We start from the raw sequence: 14,572 nt of genomic DNA, 5'->3' as shown, positions 1-14,572 counted from the left end.
GCAGCTTTAAAGCTAGCAATCAATCATGCTCTGATTATGACGCGTTTAAAATTAATGTTTAGAAACTTTTAAAGCTCACAAACACGTTTTATAAAATAACCTTTTGAAATGCCTACTTTTTAGCATGAGATGAAACTGACAGAGAAAATGTATCGTAGCAGCATCATTAACTTAGCTAGCTGAATTAGCTGTCTAACTGTCTCACACCTTATTTGCCACATTTAACTAGTCCACCAAAAAGAAAGAAAAAACAGCAAGACGTTTTTTCCTAAAGATTTTCATTTAAAAAGGCCAAATTACCCCAGCAGCATCTTGATTTAACATGCTTAAATAGTAAGCTGCCTAGCAGTCTAGCATTTTTTGCCATATTTTTAACAAAAGAGAAATGTTTAATGACAAACCCACATTGAAGCATCTCAATATTATGTGGATGTCTAGTTTAAACTTACATATATTCATGTTTAATGCTTAAAACATCAAAAATGCTGATTATTTAGTGAAAGACCAATTAATCAGGGCTGCACGGTGGCGCAGTTGGTAGCACTGTTGCCTTGCAGCAAGAAGGTTCGATTCCCGGCCAGGGGTCTTTCTGCATGGAGTTTGCATGTTCTCCCCGTGCATGCGTGGGTTCTCACCGGGTACTCCGGCTTCCTCCCACAGTCCAAAGACATGCCTGTTAGGTTAATTGGTCACTCTAAATTGCCCTTAGGTGTATGAATGAGTGTGTGCTTGGTTGTTTGTGTGTTGCCCTGCGATGGACTGGCGACCTGTCCAGGGTGGACCCCGCCTCTCGCCCATAGACTGCTGGAGATAGGCACCAGCTCCCCCGCGACCCACTATGGAATAAGCGGTAGAAAATGACTGACTGACTGACTGCCAATTAATCATTCGACAATGTATGCTAGTAGCATCATAATTAAACCAATTAGCTTGCAGGATAGTTAGCTGCTTAGCGCTGTAACACTTCAACTGCTACGTATTTAAAAAGCCTGGGTTAAAAAAACACAAGCTTAACATTTTTTAAAGAACAATTTCTGAAACATTTATATTTTTATGAAGGCCAAGATAGCATACCGTAAAAGTTAGCATACAGCTAAAGGATGGCAAGCTGGCTTACAAAATAAACATCAGAGTTGACGTCAAACAAGACAAAAATACTTAAGAAACAAAGTGGTGTGAGGTTATTATTTCAAGCATGTGAACTCTGTCCATTAATACACAGACAACCACACATACAAACATGTACTGTATTTGGATGCATAAATGCTACCATCAAGCTAAAAATGCTGATTGTTTTGAGACAACTGCATGGGCTGTGGTGAGAGTTATGAGACATCTTTCTTTAGACTGGACTTTATCTAAAAGCCAAGCTCCAACTGAGCTATGACGTTTGATCTCTTTGTACCCTGTCCTCTGCTGCTCGCTCATAAAGCCAAGTCCAAAAAGCACTGCCTGGAGGGTCAACACTGGGCTTTGATAACAGGCTGCTGTAGCAAGAGGTGGGTGGTGCCAGCAGTGGCCGAAGAGCAGATTACTAGTGGTAGTTGTGGTTAGGGGGCAAAACAAAAAAGGGAACATTTGTTCATGAAAAGGAGAAAAGAAGTAAATAACCATGTCACAACTGAAGTGGCGTCACTAATCCAGAATCAATCCGTAGGAGAGCTGCTTTGCTGGCAATCCTCTGCAGGGTGAGGAGGTGACAAAGTCAGCTGCTCTCCATTTGGTGAGCATTGGAGCAGCAGACGTGTGGAGCAATAACAGCCTTAGCGAAGAGAGGATATTCCTCCTCAGGGCTCGGTTCCAAAGGCCGTCGTGTCGAAATCACATAATCACCCCTCTACATGCACCCACTTCCTACTGCCACAGGAGGAGTGCACTGCCCTAGATGCTGTAACAGCTGCATGAAAACAGATTAAGCCAACAAAACAGTTATATCCTGGTGGAAATATCTAGCCTGCATGAGAAGAAGCTGCTTTTGCTGTGTAGGGAGATTTCCTGAACAACTCACTCTAGCATGAGCAGAACTACAACCTAACATATAAACTACAAATTAGATCATTTATTTGCCTCAATCCAGATTGCAGATTTTAGGCTGTATTGCAGAAACAACCATCTCTCAATGAAAAGGGATTAAAAGTATGAAGAGAGTGACTTGAAGGAGAAACATTGAAAAACTGCCATGTTTTTTGTTATCTTTTACAGTAACAGGTAAACTAAGTACACCCTACCATTACTGCTTGCATACGATTTTAAAGGGTATGAAGAAATATGGCACCGATCCACACCAAGGTCAGATCGAGCAATGCTCAGAGGAATTGAGCTCCAGACCCCAGTTAGCTTTTTAAACATGGGTTGTGTGGACAGGTTGCAAGGCATCTCATATATCTAAAACAAATACAGGAGCACTGAGGTGTGCAAACTTGTAAGCTGCAGATGAGAACAAAGTAGAGATGTTTGGCCATAATACACGGCGCCATGTCTGCAGAAACGGCAAAAACACCTCGTACCAACTGTCAAGCACAGTGGTGGAGGGGTCGTGATTTAGGCCTGTTTTTCAGCACCTGGGCACCTTGCTGTTGAGTCATCCATAAAAAACCCTCTGCTTGCTTGTGTTTGAGAGTCAAACGTAAGGCCGTCCATCCCACAGCTGAAGCTTTGACCAAACTGGGTTATCAGCAGGACGATGATCCCAAAGACAGCAGCAAATATTCAACAAAATTGCTGAATCAGGGTGTTGCAATGGCCCAATCAAAGTCTAGACTTTATTCTCAGTGAAATGTGGCAAGACCTCAACAGAGATTTACAGAAACATGCAAACCTCAATGAAGTGAAGCAACATTGCAATTCCCCTCCACAAGAATGTGAGAGACTGATGAAGTCAAAAACAGCCACTGAGAGTTCTTGCTCCTAAAGGTTGTTCTACGGCCTGAGGATTCATGGAAGTACAGACGATCAGACATACATTATTTCAATGTTAACAAACATGTAATGTTCCTTGGCCTATAAATATCCAAATTTGACCCCCAACCTGGAGACGTTTCCTGCAGAAATTGTTAAAGACGATATCTAGCATTTTGTAATAAAATTGTTATTAAATCTGAAGCCACAAACCAAATAAAAATCAGACTGATTTAACAAGAAAAAAAAACAGAGCTTCAAGTTTATTATGGTTCTTTTTTTTATAATCAATGATAAACTGCTGTAAGCTGTCTTTAGAAATGTAAGGCGAGTTCAGCTGTGGACGCTGAGAGGACAGATGCAACACTTGATTGAATCCTAGTGCCAACCCCGGGTCGCCTATTTGCCACCATATGCACACATCCTCTGACTAACCAGCTTTGCTGTTAAGCTACCCGACATCCATCCCTACAGGATAATATCAGGAGTGAAGCAAATGAGAAAGTAGAGTAGGTATGAGACATTTGCAAAGAAAAACAACAAAGTGTCTGCTTGATCAGTGCCAAAAAAAAACACAGCAGGAGAGGCAGAGAATGAGGTGAGCTCCTGGAGAGCTTCAGTACTCCTGAGGCACTTAATCTCATATTTCAGGGAGGAGTAATGACAGAGCAAAAGAGTCTACATAGTACCCAGGCAGTAGTAGCAGAGCACAGAGGAATGCACAGAGCAATGCAATTCACAACAAACATGTAGCTGGGAACTAAAGCAGGATAATCAAACCTGCAGCTAAAAACAGCAAACATTTAAGCGTAATATGAGAGAAGAAAAAGCGTCTTAAAATCAGTCAGGTAATGAATTTCACAACACAACAAGGGGAGTGGCAGTCACCACCGGCTGTCATCCATCCAGTCTGGCGAGATAACAGCCAGATGTGGCAGCCATGCTTTTTAAGACAAGGCGGTGCTTTACAGTCAGGGCCGACCTGTTTGAACCGGGACACCGAAAAGAAGAAGGAGCAGAAATATGAGCACAATACCAGGGGCGATAGAGAAAATATTCACGCCAAAACCTACATACAGTGTCAGTTCATACTTAATGTTATTTTGGGGATTTTGTTTGTCATAGACATTTCTGTGAACTGGAGGGAAAATGCTACCTCTTTTGTGAAACGTACAATGTGCATTTGGTTTTAGCCTCCTCCAATCTGATACCCCTTAATAAAATCCAGAGAGAAGCCATTGTTTAAAGAAAACCATTAGAAGCCCTTTTTACAGCCAAGACACATAGGGGACACATCCAACATGTGGAAGAAAGTGCTTCGATCAGATGAGAGAAAAAAACAAGCTTTTTGCTCAATAACTTAATGACCATGTTTGGTAGAAATCTAACTCTGCATACCACCCTAATGAAATAATGCCCATGGTATGACATGGAGGTGGCACCATTATGCTGTGGGTATGGGTTTATCATTAGGGACAGAGAAGCTGATCAAAAGTTGATGGGAAGATAAATGCCGTCAAATACAAGGTGATCCTGAAAAAACAAACAAAAAAAAACGTCAATGGCTGCAAAAGACTTGAGAATGGAGTGGAGGTTCACCTTGGGAGAATGGGCCCAGTCAAAGTCCAGAGCTAAATCCTATTGAGAATCTGTGGCAAGACTTGAAAATTGAGGTATAGAAGTGCATCAAATCTGACTAAGCTTGAGCTATTTTGCTAAAACAATTGGGCTAAAAGTTCAGTTTCTGAATGTGCAAACATGGTTCTATAAAAGTTCTGAATAAACAGGCATGCAACACTTTTTAAAATTTTTTAATTACAAACAATTTGAAAATCCTATTTCTTTAACAACTTTACGTTGGTCTATCATGTAAAACCTCCATAAAACGCAGTTAAGTTTGTTGTTTAATGTGACAAAATAAGGAGACGTAACGGTCAAACAAGGCAGAACATATGGCAGTGAAACTACAGGTTTCATGGTGTTTTCACACCTGCAGAGTTTAGTCTATCTAACACCAACTGCAAACTGTTCATTTGTTTAAATGTGACCACAGCAATCGCACTAGGGGTGTGGAACAAAACAACCGTTTATGGTGTGAATGTGATCCAACACAGCTACCAGGTAAACAATGCAAGCTGAAGCCAAACGCTTTCCTGTAGCCAGATATGCATTGCATCATGGGATGCGGTAGAGTAAACAAACTAATAAACAATGGCTGCGTGTCTTGTCAGAAAACATGAAGACCTAAGTAACGTTCAAGACATCTTCTCAAAATCATTCTATATCACTTCTTAGATAGTTTTTCCTGAAATAATACCCAGAAACAAGCTAATGGTATGAACACAGCATCTGCTTCCTGTGTTTACATTTGGTTCTCCTGCCCCGGACACATCTGACCAATAAACAGTCTGAACGTTCCCAAGGGGTATGTAGTGAGAGGTTTTGGTTTGCTTGGAGTTTCCTCTGTGTGAAAAGAAGCCGAACCACCAGGAGAAGTTACAAGTTAACAAACTCATCAACTGATTCGGACCAAAGTAAACAAGCTAGGCGTGAAAAATGGCCTTAGTCTTTCTGCTGTTCCTTTGGACCTGGAGTTGAACAGCTGTTACACACATTCATGTGCTCTCATTTCTCAAAAAAGGGAACCACACTCAGGAACACACACACAAAAAAAGCTCGGGAATGTCTGGAATTCTGCAATATGACGTTCAAATAAAACTTTCCAGAGCTGTTAAGGAAACCTCCCGCAGACATCAACTGTCATAACGCATAGAAGAAGAGCCAGAAAAGCTCCTCATGGGGAGCTAAGGATGGTGCAGTAGGCAGCTTCAGACTGAGCCTGAGTAAATCCAGCTGAAAGGTCGCAGAGCTCACGTGGCACTCCACGGCCCGTGATGTATTGATCCAGACTGAAAGGACAGAGGGGTGGGGGATAAGTGAGACGGGAAGCTGCAGAGAGCCAAAGCTCAGAGGGCTGCTTTATTGATGTGGATGTCAAATATTCAACCATCCACCAGGCTGTGAGGTGGAGCCCTCTGACAAGATCACAAAATAGACGTGTTTAGGATCTGACCAAGTGGTGAACAAGCCATTTACTGATCATCTAGCACCAGACAACTGAAGGGTAAACCATGACGAAGATCTCAGAGTGGATATTTTATCTACTGATGAACTCAGCCTACATTTAAAATGTGTTACTTTCTTTTTTGGCTTCCTTTCTAGTTTACCAGGCTGCTGCCAGTAACTAAGATGTTTTCTTTTGTCATTTAGTATAGATGAAAGTAAACGTAGATTTTCAAGACAATCCCTACCAAGTGATTAACAATTTCCTTTTAAACCAAGAAACTCCCATTTTGTGCTTATTCTCAGTTTTAAGAAAACTCCATAAAAAGTATAACAAAAAGGTATAAATCGACAAGGAGTGTTTGCGTTAAGTTGTCCATAACTTCATTTGAAATCAACTGTATTGTAGAACAGAAGAATATCTCCCAATGTTAAAATGAAAAGAAATGGACAGTAAGTGGTGCTTATGAAATGCCATGTCTCAATGTTTTATAACTTATTTATTACACGCCACCAGGAGTCTCAAAGTATGCACATTTGGACCCTTTTGGCTTTCTATGCAGCCATCATTCAATCCCTAATACTGTGTTAGATTAACAGCAATCCAACTCTTTCCTCACTGCAAAGAATAGCAAGCAGGTGGATCTTGAAGCTCCTGCAGGACATCATTACTAGCAATCCTTGCATTGCTTTGGAGTGGAGACCTGTGAAAGCTGAAGGAGACTAGTGATAGTCTGTGACTGACGTAGTCTTTATACTGTATTCTGCAAAGTGTGAAGTACACCTTTATGTCCTTAAATGTATCTTAAGAGGTAGGCCATAATATTGGCCTCCCGATAAATCAGACTGGCATTTATCTTTGAAAATATTGGCTATAGGGCTCATCTGACCATACTTGGGAAATAACCAAAACAATTAATGGAAAAAATGTACTTTTGAAATAAAATAAAAAGAAATATGATGGAATATGTATAGAAAGCCAATAGTCCCACTATTAAATAAACAAATAAATAGTTAATGCAAAAGATAATAGATTTAGCAAATAAATGTATCCATGATTAACTGAGTCAATTTATAAAATCAATAATAATACTTAAATGTGGTACATCAAATAATCCCCCACATCTCATTGGTGAAACCTGCACAAATGGTCCGCTGCTATTCGAATATATCGGCTGGAGCTGCGCTAGCCCCACACGCTGACGCTGCTGAGATCAAATGATGTGCTGCACCTTGTGACCATGAACCAAACTGATAAATATTGAAATAATTGGAGATGTTGTTTGGAAATAAAATAAATATTTATTTCAGTTTAATATTTTCTTAATCAAACCTTTAATGGTCAGTTTCCTTTTAATTGTTTTTTCTTATCTAAATTAACTGTTTAATTCATTAATTATGTCCCTTTGAATCTCTATAGGTGCCAAATATTTGAGTTTTTAAATAAAATATCAAAATGTTTCCATCTTCCCATTTATTTTTTATTTACATTTTTTGCTGATCCTGCGACTGATCCATTTTCTATATAAACAGCTAATATTTCGGATTAGTGATACGTCATAAAATAGAATCACAAGCCCCCAAAAAAGAAAACAGCAATTTTTCCCATTTTTGCTGCTGATTAATAACTCTCTCATTAACCTTTTCTTTGTTTTAGGTTTACTTTGTGTAATTTACCCTCAAGGTCTAAGAGGACCAGACGTGTCCCTGGACCACCTCCTCTGCAGCTTTTCATTCTACCTTTTCTTCCTGAAGAAGAGGGGCAAGGTGGAAACAAAAAAGAAACCCATCATCTCTACCTCAGACTGTGGGAATGTTGACACCCACGCAAGCTGCCTGAGGGGGTGAGATAGTGAAAAGTTACTCTGCAAAGATAAAACGACTTCAGTTCAACCTTGTCCTGAATACGACACGTTAATTCACGAGTCCCTTCTTGGATTTGTCTCAGCAGAGCAGATGGTGGCTCAGTGAAAGGCCATAAGGTCCAGCTCAACCTGACGCCATTAAAAATTCCTTCACCGTGTCAAGAAGGATACACAAAGCGGGAAGTTTGGACATTAAGCAAGCTCATTAACCTCTACTAAATGACTCAGTAATTGGTTCAACAAGGCAGAAAGCGACTGTAATAAAACGAGCACTGTGCATTTTATCATGGATTTTCACTCTTCTGAGTAACACAGAACCAGCTACAAGCTTGCAACCTCCAACCATTTAAATAGGCTGCAAGGGATCTGCTTGGACCAAACCAAGTCTGGGTAGCTGAGGTGGGAGATGTGATGGTCGGCCGAGAACCACAGGGCCCAGTAACAAAAACAGGCCACACTGCAGAAAGAGACGAAGGAAGGACAAAAAAAATCTAATGGCAAACGAGACAAGCGGAGCAAGGCTAAAAAAAGAAAAAAGGGAAGAAGCTACATTTACAACCTTTAGGCAACCGTGGCACATTTCCAAGTAAAAAACCCGCATGAATTCTGCTGGGAGAACCGCCCTGAACAGGAACAACAAGGAGATCCTGATCAGTAAGAAGAGGAGGTCAAACTAGTCCACAACCGGACTGCACAGCACTCACTGAATTTACAAATACGTAGATCAATGAGAAAGTCCAATAAACTCAATGAAGATCTCAAAGATCTGCAGGTTTTTTTTTCAGGTTAGGGAAGTTTTTAGGAGCATTTTCTTAACAGCAGATTCCACAACTATCAGTTCAAACTATTGTACGCAAGAATAAGTCATTCTAATGTTTCACCTCTTTGGGTCTTCTTCCAGGCCTTGGCAAAATGCCACCCATAGATTAAAGGAAAAATGGTGAGAATGTTCAAGAACAACCCAGGAACCCCTTAACCTCAAGATTAGCATGAACTGGAAACTGCTGGAACACCAGTAGCCCATCAAGATAGGGAGTCCCTGGTTCAAAGGGGTCGTCATCAAGCAAGAAAGAAATCTACAGCTGCCCACATGAACAAGCTAAATGTCTTCTGGAGACAGTTTTTATAATCAGATGACACATAAATTGAGCTGTGAGAAGAAGTATGTTTGGAGGAGTCAAGGTGAAGCTTCAGGCCTTACTGTACGAACTGTCAAGCACGGTGGTGGTAGCATCATTTCTAGGAGGTCTATGTATATATCTGAGTCTGTTTTGTGGTCTATTGATGATTGAGATATTGGGGGAACAATAAAAAAAGTACGTATGTTTCGAGGAGTCAAGGTGAGCCTTTCAGGCGTACTATACCAACTGTCAAACATGGCGGTGGCGGCATTTTGCCGTGGGAGTGTTTCGGTGAAGTTGGAGGACTACCCTCAAATTCTGCGACTTGATATCGAAAGCTATACATTTGAAACTTGGGGGCAAAAAGCTGTTCCAGCAGAGGAATGATCCCAAACACACATCAGAACTGGTTTGGTTAGATAAAGCATAGATAACACTGACCTCAACCTTATTATTGAGCCTATCTGCCCGATTTTGATCTTGTTGAACCTGTTTTAGAAACATCCGAACTAAGGAACAAGATCAGTGAGTACAATTTTTCTGCTCAAACTGGGGAAGCAAATCATGAGCATCCTGCTGCTTCAGCAAAGTCACATGTCCCAGAAGGCTTATGACCGTCTGGTTCCTGCATCACACTTCCATTTCCCCATTCCTCCACCTCACCAGTTACCGCCTGTGAAACACTGATACCACATTGGACCAGCTCCACTGATTTTTAAGCCTGAAACTAACCGCCGAAAAATCTCTGTGTGAAGGCAAACCGCGCCAACAGGTGTGAATTGTCCCACTTTTACCGATCCCTGGCCTGGACCAGCAGTGTGAATGTGCCCTAAAAAGACAGGCCCAGAGTCCAGATGTAATGAAGACGGGCAAAACGTTGTGACAAGACCGAAGCACACTGAAGTAATATACTCATAAAATAGATGCTTCTTTAAAAAAAGCCATAAACTCTTGTTATTATTACTCATTAATCTAAATTTTATGATTTAAAGATGGAAAAAACGATTAAATAAATAAGTAAACAAAAGCTTTTTCTAAGTGAGTGGCACAGTTGTAGCTAAAAACCCAGTGCTGTTAAAGCTAATTTACAAGGTTTTTATGTAGAGATGGACAAGACAAATCACCCAGAGTTACTGAATGCATCAAAACTAAAAAATCCCATCATTTTCAATCTATAAATGCATCATTCTTTGAGCCACCTGGTGAGTATAATAAAAATAAATAAATCACATAAAGGTTAGAAGCATAAATAAGTGGATGGACTGCAGGTTTTTTCTGGCTGCATGAAGCATAGAGTAATTAAACACTCCTCTCACCCCACCTGTTGCTGCGCACTGCCAGCTAGCTGACTGATAGAATGTGACTGCACTTTTCCTTCACTTAAAGTAAAATAAAAAATACAATAGATCAGAGCATTGTGTGTAGCTTTTTTGATGTATTTTAGCCTACTTCATCTTGTCAGACAGATTCTATTTAAGTTACACAGGTCTGGCATAATTCTGGCCAGGGTGTGGCTAGTGAAATTGAGCTCAGCTTTTAAGAAATGGGGTTAATAACAAATAATTTATGATATAACACGGGGGTCACCTGTATTTTCACACAGGGCCAGGTTGGTTAAATGGTTTTTTATCTTCATAAATGTAATCATAATTTGAAAAGAGCTTTCTGTATTCCTTTATTTTCTTTGTCTGACACTAAAGTTTCTTTGATCTGAAACATTTATTTGTGACAAAAAAAGCAAAAACTGAAGAAATCTTTATGTTAGAAAATACTTTTCAAGGTATTTATTATTCCCCCAAGCCTGAGAATCTAAATCTAAATTTAATCATATTTGTTTTGGTGCAAATACCAGGAAATTATGTTTTACTCACGGTTATAAACCATAAGACTTATATTGGCCCTCGATGCCCAGCAGGAACCCTGAACTAAACAAATTAGATCAGTGTCTCTTTATGACCAGCTGCTAGAAACAATGAACCCAGGGGTCTTTGTCAAGTTGTTTATTATGTGGCAACAGCACCGGGTCATCCCTTAAGTTCTGGAGCCTTTATACACCTAGATGAGTAATTCAGGGTTTCCAGCGTTCTCTTTTTTTATGTTCATTTTCAAATAAAAAATACAAAAGTCTTTTATTAATTGATAGAAGATGTTTTTTACAGCAGGAAAGTTTAAGACTGAACCCTGAAAAAAAGAAAACAAACTGGAAGGAAAGAAAAAGAATGAGAAAGAATAGACAAGGAAGCAAGACAAGTAGGAAAGATGCAGAGGAGGGAGGACACAAAAAAGAATCACAAGGAAAGGGAAGCAAAGAAGGGTATAGAGAAGGAAGAAAGGAAGAACACTATTAAGGAACAAGGAAATGAAAGGAAAAAGAGAAATAAGGAAGGAAGGAAGGACAGACAGATAGAAGGAAGGACAAGTCAGGAAGTGGGAAGTAGATAAAGGCATTAAAAGAAGGAAGAAAAGAGTAAGAGGAAAAAGAGGAAGTAAAGAAGGAAACAAAGAAGGGGGGAAGGGAAGTAGGACTCAAGGAAGGAAGGAAAAACAAAGAAAGAAGGAGAAAGTGAAATAAGGAAAGATGCAAGGAAGGGAGGAAAGTAGAGGACAAGGAAGGAGATAAGGATGGAAGAACACAAGAAGGGATAGTGGGAGAGAAGTGGGAAGGAAATAAAGGTGGGAAAGGCGAAAGTAACAAAGGATGGAAAAAAAGAGAATGGAAGGAAAGGACACAAGAAAGGAAAAAATAAAGACAAAAGGAAGGAAAGCACAGAGAAATCGAGGTGGGACACCAAGAAGGAAGGAATGAAAACAAGGTAAAAAGAATGGAAGGAAAGGGAGAAGGATATAAGAAGGTCAAGCATGATGGGACCAAAGGAAGTATACTAAGAAAGAAGGCTACAAAGAAAGAACAACCATAAGGAAGGATAAAACAGACTAAGAAAATTGTACGTTTCCAGTCATGAAGTTGGTTAAAAATCGATCAGCCTCTAGCAGTCATTCATTAAAAATGATCTGCTTTGAATATGAACACGTCCTCAGCTTGTCCTGCCAACGCAGCCAGGTGGCCCACTTTGCACGCAGTCTGTTCTTCTTTATCACAGAGGTTAAACACCCTTGCACTAAAAACATGAAGCACACACACGGCTGAAACAAACAACACTATTTACTCAAAAAATCCTGCACTGATCGAAAAAATCCATGTGCAAGAGTCTTAAGGCCAGGCAGAGAGTCTGTCTCCATTATTAAACCACTTCCTGACAAAGACTGAAGGCATTTCCAGGGAGCCGAACAGGAAGCACAACTCTGACCAGTCTGTGTGTCATACATCACTCACACACAGTCCAACTCCTGCTCTCGATCAAACCCAAGTCCCTATATTCAGCTGAGAAGGTGCGGCGCAGGTATGCGCTTCCTTAGTGTTGCGCTTGAGCTGCAACATTAACAGCATGGCCTCCGCTACAGGATCGCAGAGCGAGAGACGAAGGGATGGGAACGCTGGAGGGAAGAGCGCTGAGCGGGCCGAGACATGTAGTTCTGTGCGGAGTTTCAGTCGGCAGTTAGTCAGCTAGAGAGAGAGATCTTATTCTGACACACAGCGCTTAGAACAAGGTGCTCTGCAACAACACACACCAAAAAAGGTTTTTTTTTCCAAATCAAAAGTAGGAGTTCAATTTACATCCGTGGCAACATGATCCACTCCTGCTCTGCGCTTTATTCTCGGCTCCATTTGAACCCCGCAACGATGGTTTCTGGCACATTTCTCAGCTCCGACTGTGGGTCTCAGGGGAGATCAGGGTTTCTATTCCTGGACCAGAACTGTAACAGCATCCAAGATTTACAGAAACAAAACCGAGCTTCTGACTCTCAATAAAGAACACAATGTTAACTATTACAGAACATCAACAACACGTTTAGTCAATTATTTTAAGAGATGTCCAGGTTTATGATGACAGCTTCATAAGATTCATTGCTTTATGATTTCTCACTTCAATATAGCTGTCCAGTTTAACCTCACCACTCTGGCCTCTGCACACTGGCAGCGTTTTCTTTTCAGTTTAAACAGAAATCACTCACCCACAGGTTTTCTACAGGATTTAGATCTGGGAACTGAGACCTCCATGCGAAGGAGGACTTTATGTCCGCTGAACCCTGTGGTGGAAGGTTAAATTTTCTACTGGAGGCCACACCAGATTTTTATTTAGGATGTCCAAAGAGTTCATGAAGCCATGAACTCTAGTAAGACTTCCAAGGCATTTTAAAGAAAAACAGGCCCACAGCACCACAGATCCTCTACCATACATGACACTGGGTGTGCTTCCCAGAATTTTTATCTAATCTGACCAGAAAGTTCCAGTTAAAATCTAGACAGAATTTAGCAAACTTTATATTTTTACGTTTGTGATGGTAGAACAGAAAGCACCTTTTTCTTAGCTTCCCTTTAAAGCAACCAGCTCACAGGAAGATGGCCTCTAAGGGTTGTTATGGTGACACCAAGATGCCACACATCTGACTTATTTCAAAGGCCTGTTCTACTGCCTTTCCCATTTTGAAGAGTAGCTAAGAGAAACAGGTCCCGTATATTCACTCCAGGGAAACCGGAAGTCACAGATTCCTGATAAAATGATCCAAAATCAACTGAAAAAAATGATAGAATAAACATAAACATGATTTAGTTGCATTTGTCTGATAGGAATTTTAAGAGGTGCAAGTAATTTTCACCAGTGATTTTGTAAAGGAACCCAATGTTTTATTGCGCTGAAATAAAAAAAAAATAAAAAAACAGGGTTTTGTTACATGTCTATGGGAAATTAAGGTACTGCACTAAAAGATGAATTCCTTTTAAGGCTGTGAATAACTGTGCGCCGGTGAAATTGTTAAAAACAATTATTTCTTAATTATTTTAACCCTCTGAATAAATATTCATGTTTTTGTGTGTGAGACTATCCTACTGTAATGAAAAATATCATTTTATTTTTAACAATTACAGTAATTCCTCAGTCTCATTAAAAACCAAATTTTTCTGATCTTCATTAATAACTTCCAAGCAGCAACCAGAGTTTCAGGTTTTTGCAGATCTGATAGGCAACTTTGAAATTTTAAACCTTCAGTAATTTGGTCAGGTAAAAAAAAAAAAAAAAAACTGCAAATATGTGGGAAATCCACAGATTATTTGTGCAGCATAAAGTACAAGATAAGACTCCCTGTTAAAGATTAAGCGTGCCAGTTACTAACACGCCCAACCAGGAGTCAAAACAGACTCAATTCTCCCACAGTTGTCATAACTGTGGGAAATTCAGATTGCAACGTCTTGGTTTCATGTTACAGTCATCTGCGGTGATTCCACAACAAGAAAATCTCCCACATTTAGCTCATGGGCAGGAGGTTACTCTGCAGAACGATAGATGGCGTTGAGAAAACGGCCTCAGCTGTCCTGTAGGGCATGGATCGAGGCACAAAGTGCAAAAACAACACAATCCGAGGACGAGGAAGGAAACGAACTTCCAGGGAGTCCTTGGGGAGTCCTGCAGGAATGGATACACCCACTGGAGCTGATATGCTGGGTTCCTGTTTGGAAAGAAAATACTACTGCAGCACCAAAAGACAGCTGATTAGAAAGCAATGTGC

At 40.3% G+C, this 14,572-nt stretch overlaps 1 protein-coding gene across 12 annotated transcripts in view; it reads right to left on the bottom strand.

Moving 5' to 3' along the window:
* The window catches only part of abi1a (abl-interactor 1a), a 68,894-nt gene that overhangs the window by 48,490 nt on the left and 5,832 nt on the right, over positions 1 to 14,572 (bottom strand). The window lies entirely within an intron of this gene.

The sequence above is a fragment of the Girardinichthys multiradiatus genome, chromosome 21 (assembly GCF_021462225.1).
Source record: "Girardinichthys multiradiatus isolate DD_20200921_A chromosome 21, DD_fGirMul_XY1, whole genome shotgun sequence".
NCBI classification, from domain to species: Eukaryota; Metazoa; Chordata; class Actinopteri; order Cyprinodontiformes; family Goodeidae; genus Girardinichthys; species Girardinichthys multiradiatus.
This window is presented reverse-complemented; position numbering and strand designations above follow the sequence as displayed.